The sequence below is a fragment of the Vipera berus genome (genome assembly GCF_964194415.1).
Source record: "Vipera berus genome assembly, chromosome: 6".
In the NCBI taxonomy this organism is placed as follows: Eukaryota; Metazoa; Chordata; class Lepidosauria; order Squamata; family Viperidae; genus Vipera; species Vipera berus.
Genome location: NC_138208.1, coordinates 8271127 through 8282332, shown reverse-complemented (window position 1 = coordinate 8282332; position 11206 = coordinate 8271127). Strand labels below are relative to the sequence as shown.

The 11206-nt window shown below is 45.4% G+C and overlaps 1 protein-coding gene across 1 annotated transcript in view; it reads left to right on the top strand.

Moving 5' to 3' along the window:
- Nucleotides 1-778: 778 nt before the first annotated feature.
- STK38L (serine/threonine kinase 38 like) overlaps nucleotides 779-11206 on the top strand; it is a 50542-nt gene continuing 40114 nt past the window's right edge. Inside the window, exon 1 of the mRNA XM_081330844.1 lies at nucleotides 779-930. The gene's annotated coding sequence lies outside the window, so the exon portion shown is untranslated. The remainder of the gene's footprint in view (nucleotides 931-11206) is intronic.

Genomic DNA, 11206 nt, shown 5'->3' with positions numbered 1-11206 from the left:
TTTTTCTCTCCACTCTTTCAACTCTCCTTCCTATTTCTTTTCCCTCTCTCGTTCTTTCGCTTTTCTTTCTCGTTCTTTCTTTCTCTCCTGCTTTTTTCTTTTCTTTTCTCGCTTTCTTTCTCTGTCTTTTTCTCTCAGGCTTCCTTTCTTTCTCTGCTTGCTTTTTCTCTCCACTCTTTCACTCTCCTTTCTCTTTCTTTTCCCTTTTCTCTCTCTCTCTTGCTCTTTTGCTTTTCTTTCTCGTTCTTTCTTTTTCTCTCGTTTTTTCTCTCACGCTTGCTTTCTCTGCTTTCTTTTCCTCTCCACTCTTCCACTCTCCTTTCTCTCTTTTCCCTCTTTCTGTCGTTCTTTCGCTTTTCTTTCTCGTTCTTTCTTTTTCTCTCTCGTTTTTTCTCTCACACTTCCTTTCTTTCTCTGCTTGCTTTTTCTCTCCACTCTTTCAACTCTCCTTCCTCTTTCTTTTCCCTCTCTCTCGTTCTTTCGCTTTTCTTTCTCGTTCTTTCTTTCTCTCCTGCTTTCCCCCCCCCCTCTTTTCTCTCTCTCCCAAGTGGGAAGGGACAAGACTGCGTGGGGATCGCTTTTCATTCCTCTTCCAAGCTCCGGCTCCCGCAACCGACATCTCCCCGCCGCGGCATTGCCGCAGCTCGCCTGGCTCAGCCTCCGGCTCCGGCGGGAAACCAATCGTCGACGGCGGCGGCGGCGGCGTGAGGCCGACCTTCCCTCCTCCCGCCCCCCCCCACCACCACTTTGAGGACCGAAGCTCCTTCCTCTCGCGAGAGCCGGCTAGTAAACAGCCCGCTTTCGCTCCGCCGCCGCCGCCGCCAGTGCAGCTGCTGCGCTCCATCCTTCCTTCCCGGCGCGGTGCAGGCGAGGAAAGCGGCCGGCTTGCAGGCGGGGAGCGCAGCCAGCCAGCCAGCCGGGCGCGTGGAGGTGAGCGCGAACGGGGTTTGCCCAGCCAACTCGCCGGCCGGGCAAGGGCAAAAGGAGAGCAGGAGGAGGAAGAGGAGGAGGCGCGCTCCAGGGGTACCCAATCCGTGTCTCCAACGGGGCGCACGCAGCAGCGCTGAGCCCGCTTCCAGGCACGAGCTGAGGCCGGGCCAGCTCTGGATGTGTGTGTGTGTGTGTGTGTGTGTTTATGTGTGTGTGTGTATGGGTCTTTCCAGAGAGGAGGAGGAGGAGAAGCTGTCCAGAGCGAACCGCAACCGGGGTGCCCCGTGCGCCCTTCTTGGTTCTGCCCTTTGGTGTAGCTAGGAAGGATGCGCCCGGCGCCGGAAAGCTTGGAGGGGCTTGGGGGGGCCGGGGCAAAGGGCGGGTGCCTGGCCAGGAGGGGTTGTGGGCTCCAGGCTGGCTGAAGCAAAGACCAGACGGGCCTTCTTTCCCGGGGCCAGCGAAAGGGCAAGCCGCGGTGCCTGGCTTAATCTCCGCGTCCGGGTACCCGGTCCCGGTCCGGATTCGAGTCCGGTTAGGAGAACCGGGCCGGGGAATGGGGTAGTAGGGGTGATGAACTTCCCTCCTGCAGCCAGTTGTTGGAAAGGGGTCCCCAGCTGCTAACATGGCTGTTGGTGAAATCCAAGACTATATATAGAAAGAAATGAATGGCACAGAGAGAGAGAGAGAGATTGTGCCAAGTCACTTTCCCGTTTCACCCGCAAGCTGGCAGAGATGTGCAGGAGAATCGTTGATGGTGGCGGTTGCTTGGCCTCTCTAGGGATTTGCAGAGGAGGTTTTGGGGGGTGGGGTGACTCTGAGCGTGGGTTATCTCCAGGCTTAGGAGTTAATAAGTGGCTGGGTTCACAAGCCTTACCTGTAATTAACTGGACCTTGAGGCCACTGAATTAACGGTCTGGCCTTCTTGATGTGAATCATATACAATAGAATAACAGAGATGGAAGGGACCTTGGAGGTCTTTTAGTCCAGGGGTCCCCAAGGCCCCCACCCCCAGGTCTGTGGATCATTTGTGGGCTGCGGCATGCCAGCAACCGGTCGGTCCACACAAAGAAGCAAAGCCCCATCCGTGAGAGATGCACGCAGCATCTCCGGTCTGCGGAAAAATCTCTCTCCACAGAACTGGTGCCCAAAAGGTTGTGGGGCTCTTTTCTAGTCCAACCCCCTGCTCAGGCAGGAAACCCTATGCCATTTCAGACATTCCAGTATCTTCTTAAAAACTTCCAGTGTTGGAGCAGTCACAACTTCGGGGGGCAGGTTGTTCCACTGGTTAAAATTGTTCTAACTGCCAGGAAGTTTCTCCTTAGTGCTAGGTTGCTTCTCTCCTTGGTTAGTTTCCATCCGTTGCTTCTTGTCCTGCCTTCAGGTGCTTTGGAGAATAGCTTGACTCCCTCTTCTTTGGGGTAGCCCCTGAGATACTGGAACACTGCTATCCTGTCACCCCTCGTCCTTCTCTTCATTAAACTAGACATACCCAATTCCAGCAACCATTCTTTGTGTGTTTTAGCCTCCAGTCCCCTGATCATCTTTGTTGCTCTTCTCTGCACTTTTTCTAATCTCGACATCTTTTTTACATCGTGGTGAGTGAATCATGAACTAGCATGGGGACTGGATTCACATGATTTTTCAGAATCAACCACAACATTATCTGACTCTGAACTATCATGCTTGCCTTATCCCACATTCTCTTTTGGTGGTGCGTGAGTCTTACTGATTGCCCGAAGCTTGCTTTCAATTGGCCACAATAGTCAAAGATTTAAACAAACTTTGATTTAAAAACTCCCTTCCTCTTCACTAGCACCCACTGGTATTTTCTACGGATAGGAAAAGTTCCAGAGAGCAGTCTTTGGTTGCTGAATAATACGCAGCTGTGATAGGAATTGTCTACTCAGTGGGGGGAATCATTTTAGGAATCCCATCTTGGAAATGGTAAAGGCAGCCTGGCTGCAGAATAAGTCAGGTTTTGCTTTTGAAAGTTTCTGGCATGATTGATTCCTTGAGACAACTCTAGACACTGAAGCAAAGGTTGAGTGACTTTCTTAAATCCAGTCGGATAGGTGAGTTGCTTTCCAAGTTGGAACCATGAAAAGCGTATCTACCAGTCTGTCTGTCTATAACCATCCATCTATCCATCCATTCATCCATCCATGTCTATCTGTCCATCTGTCTATCTGTGTATCTCTACCTTTTTTCTATCTCTACCTATATCATTTATCTATCTGCCTATCTCTGTCTATTATCATCTCTCTCTCTCCTATCTATCTATCTATCTATCTATCTATCTATCTATCTATCTCTATCTTTATCATTATCTATCTCTATATTTATCTCTATCTATACCTTTATCATTTCTGTCTGCCTATCTATGTCTATTATTTCTCTCATCTATCTATCTATCTATCTATCTATCTATCTATCTATCTATCTTTATCATTTATCTGCCTATCTATGTCTATTATCTCTCCCTCCTGTCTGTCTGTCTGTCTGTCTGTCTGTCTATCTATCCATCCATATCTATCTATCTATCTATCTATCTATCTATCTATCTATCTATCTATCTATCTATCTATCATCTATCTATCTTTATCATTTATCTCCCTATATGTCTATTATCTCTCCCTCCTATCTGTCCGTCCATCCATCCATCTATCTATCTATCTATCTATCTATCTATCTATCTATCTATCTATCTATCATCTATCTATCTATCTATCTATCTATCTATCTATCTATCTATCTATCTATCTATCTATCTATCTATCTATCTATCTATCTAATGCCTCCTTAAGTAACACCAGCTGCCTGCAATTAGTGCAGGTTCGCATCCCACCAGGCTCAAGGTTGACTCAGCCTTCCATCCTTCCGAGGTAGGTAAAATGAGGACCCAGATTGTTGGGGGCAATTAAGCTGACTTTGTAATAATGCCGCTTGGGGTGTGTGTGTGTGAAAGCCCTAATAAGCAGGCATATACATAGAATGAAGGCTACTGCTAAGCTTGTAAGCCGCCCTGAGTCTTCGGAGAAGGGCGGGATATTAAATGGAATAAAAATAAAAATAAAAATAAATATCTATCTATCTATCTATCTATCTATCTATCTATCTCAGCTGTTTGCCTGCCTATCCATATCTATGTATTGTCTCTCCCTCTCTCTTGTCTCTTTCCATCCATCCATCTATCCATCCATCCATCCATCCCATTCTTTGTCAATATCAGCCACTTGAAAATGTGTGGACTTTAACTTTTTGTTTCCCATTAATTCTGAACGGTTTTTACAAGTAGTCTTTCACTTACAACTGTTAGCCTAAGCGACCATTCAAAGTTACAGTGACATTGAAAAAAGGGATTTATGGCTGTTTTTTCACATGATTGTTGCAGCCTCCCCGTGGTCACGTGATCAAAATTCAGAGGCTTGGCAACTGGCATGTACTTGTGACGGTTGCTGCGTCCCAGGGGTCATGCAATCCCCTTTTGCGACCTTCAGACCAGCAAAGTCAATGGGGGAAGCCAGATTCACTTTAACAACCGTGTGACTAACTTAACAACTGCAGGGATTCACTTAACAACGGTGACAAGAAAAGCTGTAAAATGGGGCAAGATTCATTCAACAACTGTCTTGTTTAGCCATGGAGATTTGGGGCTCAGTTATGTTCGTAAGTTGAGGACTACCTGTATTCTTATTATATTGGGCTTTGTAATTGCAAGGAGTTTATCTGCTGTGGTTAGGACGTTGTTTAAGGAGTATGTGCGTGTAGGAAGTAGTTTTGTAAACATTTTTATTTTGCACTTGGAACAATGTTGTTTCCCTTGGTTTTATTTTTTCAAAAGAGTGAGAAATATTTTAATTTGACAGTGTATCCACAAAGATCCTTAGGTAGCTGATGCATTAAAAGAAACAGGAGAATTATTTTAAATGCAATATTCATCCGTCAGATGGAGAGAGTCAACTGGCATTATTTAGGAAACTGTTCGGTTTTTGTTGACTTGAGTGGAAATTTTACATATCTTTGGAAATAAGGATTGGCATAAATGAAGCAAACCATTGAAAACAAAACAGTTTAATCATGATGTATGAATGCATTTCGAGATTGGCTAGAGATTGGGAGTAATTATATTTCTTCAAAATAAGACTTCTGTAAATAAACAAGACAATAAAAGAAAATATGTGTAGTTCAGGGTTGAAACAAGACAATCAAAGTTTTAATAAGCCACTTTGGTCTAGTGGTTAAGGCACTGGACTAGAAAGCAAGATACTGTGAGTTCAAATCCCCCCCTTAGGCATGAAAACCAGGTGGATGACTTTGGGCCAATCACCAGGAGATGGTGTGTTCTAGTTCTACCTTAGGCATGAAAGTTGGCTGGGTGATTTTGGCCCAATCACCAGGAGACGGTGAGTTCTAGTCCTGCCTTAGGCATGAAAGCCATCTGGGTGACTTTGGGCCAATCACCAGGAGATAGTGAGTTCTAGCCCCACCTTAGACATGAAGCTGGACGATTTTCAGCCAGTCACCAGAAGACTCTGAGTTCTAGTCCTGCCGTGGCCATGAAAGCTGGCTAGGTGACCTTGGGCCAGTCACTGCCCCTCTCTCAGCCCAACTCACCTCACAGGGACATTGTTGTAGGGAAAATATGAGGAGGATAGGTGTTGGATATGTTCGCTGCCTTGAGTTATTTGTAAAAATAATAAATGTGGGATATAAATAAACAGGCTATATAAAGGAATGGGACGCGGTGGCTCAGTGGGTTAGGATGCTGAGCTTGTCGATCAGAAGGTCAGCAGTTTTGGCGGGTCGAATCCTGAGTGCCGCGTAGCAGAGTGAGCGCCCGTTACTTGTCCCAGCTTCTGCCAACCTAGCAGTTCGAAAGCACGTAAAAATTCAAGTAGAAAAATAGGGACCACTCCGGTGGGAAGGTAACAGCGTTCCGTGCGCCTTTGGCGTCTAGTCATGCCGACCACATGACCACGGAGACGTCCTCGGACAAGCGCTGGCTCTTCAGCTTTGAAACGGAGATGAGCACCGGCCCCTAGAGTCGGAAACGACTAGCACGCATGTGTGGGGGAACCTTTACCTTTTTATATAAAGAAAATAAACGACAGAAAATAAAAGAGTTAAGGAACCTTTGCCATGGATATTGTTATTTTGAATTATCTTCTGAAGCACCCTCATCCAGAATCCTTTTGTTACAGATAGGAATAAGGAATAATTTTACCGAGAAAGTCCATATGTCTGTCTTGCGCTTCTTGGAGATACTGTGAATTGAATCTTGGCACCTTCTAGATGCAAAAAAGCGTGTGCTTGAATGCTGAGTTGCAAACCTTCATTCTTATAAGAACAGGGGTTTTTTATAAAAAAGAAAAAAAACATATAGAATTTGAGGAGAAGATCTGATACCGGAACTACGATCTGATTGTCACTATCCTGGACCGTTCAGTTCGATATGATTTCACCAGGTGCCGAAATGCAGTGGGAATTTTGGCCAGTGCAAGCGGAGGCTGTTGTGATGTGTGAAGAAGGCCTCTGGACATTTTTTTCCCCTGCCTTTCTGATCACCAACAGGGAGAAACAAAAGAGGCCTTTTCTTGTAGACATCACTGAAAAGATAAAGAACAATTTGGTAAGACAATCCTTCTGAAACTCCTCATTTAAAATGGAGTTTATTTGCCATTTGATCCGACCTTAGACTTCGGTTTGCAAGATTACCTTAGGCTTGCATTTGCAGTGTTCTGGTATTTGAGGGGCTGTCACAAAGTGTGTGTGTGTTGGGGGGGGGGGAGTGTCAGTCTATTCTCCAAAGCACCTGAAAGCAGGAAAGAAGCAATTAGGAATGAAACTAACCAAGGAGAGAAGCAACCTAGAACTAAGGACCAATTTCCTGAGAGACAGAACAATAAACCAGTGGAACGCCTTTGCCTTCAGATGTTGTGGGTGCTCCATCGCTGGAAATTTTTAAGAAGAGGCTGGGCAACCGTTGGCCTGAAATGGTACAGGATCTCCTACTTGAGCAGGGGGTTGGACTAGAAGACCTCCAAGGTCCCTTCCAGATCTGTTATTCCGTTCTGTTTGCTTCCAAAGAAATACTTCCGCAATACTAGTGCAACTAAAATTTAAGAGAATGGATGTGACACGGATTTCAAAGAAATAGTTCATTGGATCAGGTCTTACCCATCCACGGATCTGGCAGAAATATTGAATTCTCTTTCCCTGTTCGAAAATGAGAATGGCTGGAGCTTTCTGAAATGTCTGTAGAGAGTTTAAAGGTCAACAATAAAGGTTGATTTAAAAGAAACTCTTATCTTGGTGCCGGTGAATTTATGAGAGATACTGGCTGAGTTCAGACACTGAGCTAAGTCATAACTTGGTGTGTTTAACTTACCACGTTTCTCCACTCGAAAAACATGGTTGATGGCATCTTAGGAACTCAGTTCGTTCACAAGGGGCCTTGTGTTTTCCCACAGAACAGGAGTTGTGTGCAGTATGTTGTGTTGAGAAAGAGGGAGTGATCCAAAATCTCTCAGGAAGCTTTCAGGGCTGAGGGTGGATTACAATTTGCAGGCTCCATGTTTAGCAGCTTAAACCTACCTGCCTTGTATTTTTTTTTAATACGAAACCGGATTTCCTTGTTGATTCCCCTTTTATCACCGTGTATGTGGTATTTTTGTGCCGGAGAAGGGAGATAAATGTACATGGGCTCTCCCATTAAGATTTTTCTTACCGATAAACGTGAGCACATCGCTAAGGTAATGCAAACAGCTAAGTGGTTGAGAGGGACAATGTTCTCATTATTGCACCTTCCAAATTAATTTTCCAGTGCTGAATAGCTGCAACGATGCCAAGTCAAACCCAGGTTTAGATGTTTGCATTCCAGAAGTAATGGGAGACGAAGTATTTTTAGGATGTATGAAAAGATGGTGTGGCTTTTATTTAATTAAACCATGGGTGACACTCAGCCCATTTGATAATCGAGGAATATTTGAAAATAAGGGGGAAGTGCAGCTTACTAGTTTAAAAGGGTGTTCCACAGCCTCAGCAATTTTAAGACGAGAGGACCTTCAGCTCCCAGATATCCCCAGGCTGACTGGGGAATTCTGGGAGTCGAAGTCCACACATCCCAAAATGGCAGAATGTGAGACACATTGGTTTGGAAGAACATTGCCGTTAATAGTTCTGATATTCAGCTTTACGTATAGTTGATTTAAAGTATTTAGTATAGTTTATAAGCCAATTATTTATCTAACTGGTTTGTTTCCAAGTGGGTTGCCGGTATTTAATTTTGATAGCAGGGCAGGACCTGGGTGCTGAACTGAAATGTTAAGTCAGGGACAAATGATATAGGACAGGGGTAGGCAACCTTGGCTCTTTTATGACTCGTGGACTTCAACTCCCAGAATTCCTGATCCAGCATGGCTCAGCTTGGAAACCTAACCCTTTTCCCTCAGCGTGGTTGCCTCAGGAATTCTGGGAGTTGAAGTCCACAAGTCATAAAGCGGCCTAGGCCAGGGGTAGGCAACCTTGGCTCTTTTGTGACTCGTGGACTTCAACTCCCAGAATTCCTGAGCCAGCCACACTGAGGGAAAAGGGAGAGGTTTCCAAGCTGAGCCATGCTGGCTCAGGAATTCTGGGAGTTGAAGTCCACGAGTCATAAAAGAGCCAAGGTTGCCTACCCCTGACATATGAGTTGCCTACCTCATCTGGTCCATATTTGAAGTCCTTTCACCTCCATTGTTCCTTTATAAACTTAATTCATAAATAGTTGGGACTTTCAAATTTGCCTTATGATTGTACCGGTAGTCCTCAACTTACAACAGTTCATTTAGTGACCCTTCAATGTTACAACGGCACTGAAAAAGCGACTTATGACCGCTTATCCCACTTATGACCGTTGCAGCCTCCCCGTGGTCACATGATCAAAATTCAGAGGCTTGGCAACTGGCATGTACTTACGACGGTTGCAGCATCCCGGGGGGGATGTCATGTGATCCCCTTTTGTGACCTTCTGACAAGCAAAGTCAATGGGGGAAGCCAGATTCACTTAACAACCGTGTGACTCACTTCACAACTGCAGGGATTCACTGAACGACTGTTGATGAAAGGTCGTAAAATGGGGCAAAACTCACTTAACAGATGTTTCACTTAGCAACATAAACGTGGGGTTCAATGGTGGCCATAACGTGAGGATTACATGGACTAGCCTTCTGTTAAATGCATCGGACCTCTAGATTATGGACAGTCCTCATCTAACAGCCACTACTGCAACGCTCTCTACATGGGGCTGCCCTTGAGGACCACCCGGAAGCTCCAACTGGCACAGAATGCAGCCGCGAGAGTTGTGTTGGGAGTTTCCCGATACTCCCATGTCACACCTCTGCTCCGTGAGCTGCATTGGTTGCCAGTTGTCTTCCGGGTGAGATTCAAGGTACTAGTAATGGTGTTTAAAGCCCTACATGGCAGGGGTCCGGAGTACCTTAGGGAACACCTGCTGCCGGCGTCAACTTCCCTCCGCCCTGTGCGTTCCCACAGAGAGGGACTCCTCAGGGTGCCACCGATCAGAGAATGTCGATTGGTGGCCCCCAGGGGGAGATCTTTCTCTGTGGGCGCCCCGGAGCTATGGAACCAGTTACCGGTTGAGCTCCGGACGGCGCCCGATCTTCGCTCCTTTCGCCGCGATCTGAAAACATACCTGTTTGAACAAGCCGGCCTGGCCTGAGGGGGGATTGGTGGGGTTTTTTAGTATCATTTTATTGGGGTTTTTATTAATGTATTAACTGTTTTTATGGGCATGTATTTAATTATCTTTTAATTTTTGTAACTCTTGTTTTATTCTTGCCCTGTACACCGCCCTGAGTCCTTCGGGAGAAGTGCGGTATAGAAATATTAATAGATTAAATTAATTAAATTAAATTTGTTTAGTGACCATTTGAGGTTATAACAACACTGAGAAATGTGGCTCCTGGCTGATCTTTCAGTTGCTGCAACTGTTGTAGCATCCCTACAGTCAGTTCGTGTGATCAGAATTTGGACACTGGGCAACCGGCATGTGCAGATGGTCCTCAACTTACAACAGTTCATTTAGTGACTGTTCAAAGTTACAACGGTGCTCGAAAAAAGTGACTTACGACTGTTTTGTAAAGTGATGACCTTTGCAGCATCTCCACGATCACCATGATCAAAATTCGGCCGTTTGGCCACTGGTTCGTATTTGTGACCTTTGCTGTATCCCAAGATCCCGTGATCCTCTTTTGCGACTTTCCGACCAGCCAAGATTCGCTTAACGACCATGTTTACGAAGTTATCAACTACAGTGTTTCACTTAGCAGCCGTGGCGAGGAAAGGTGATAAAAGGAGGCAAAAACTCACTTCAGCAATGTCTCACGGAAATTTGGGCTCCGTTGTTGGTCATAAGTCAAGGACCAATTGTATTTACAGCAGTTGGTCCCCTGATTGCCATTTGCAATCTTCGGAGCCAGTTTACAAGAAGCAAAGTCGATGGAGAAAGCTGGATTGGCATAACAAATATGTGACTCGCTTAACAACTGAGGAGAATTGCATAACAACCGGGGCAAAAGAGGTTGTAAAAATGGGGTGTGACTCGCATAATCACCTTGCCTAGAAATGGAACTTCTGGTCCCTATTGAGGTTATAAATGGAGGACTACCTGTATATTCTTTCTACCTGAAAGGCTGAGTAACTTTCCTCCTATTCTCCCCTAATCCATTTAGCATGCTTTATGTCAGGGGTCCTCAAACGTGACCACTTTAAGACATGTGGACTTCAACTCCCAGAATTCCCCAGCTAGCCATGGCTGGCTGGGGAATTCTGGGAGTTGAAGTCCACACGTCTTAAAATGGCCACGTTTGAAGACCCCTGGTTTATGTGATTGTGTTCACACTTTTTTTTGCTCTTGCCACCGAGGATTGTTAAAAAAAATAAGAAATCTACTTCTAGCCCTTGGAATCCAGCGTGGGTTTCTACGAAACAGTGTCGGCTGCTAGTAGAATATTTGGAAATTAATGAGACACAAAACTGTGTTAGGTCTCGGTGCAACCACACAACAATATTACAATGCTAAAAATAGGCAATAACGCATGCTGAGCAGATGCCAAACAGCAGTCTGAAAACATCTGCTGGTTTGTGCCACTTGGGATTAGTAGAATGAGTTAATAAGGAAACGCCTTAGGGGTGGGTACGATAGGCAGGTTGAGGTAAGACAAATCCAACAACTGTGTGTTTGTTTAAGAGCTTTATTTTCAGGACTTGCCCTGGG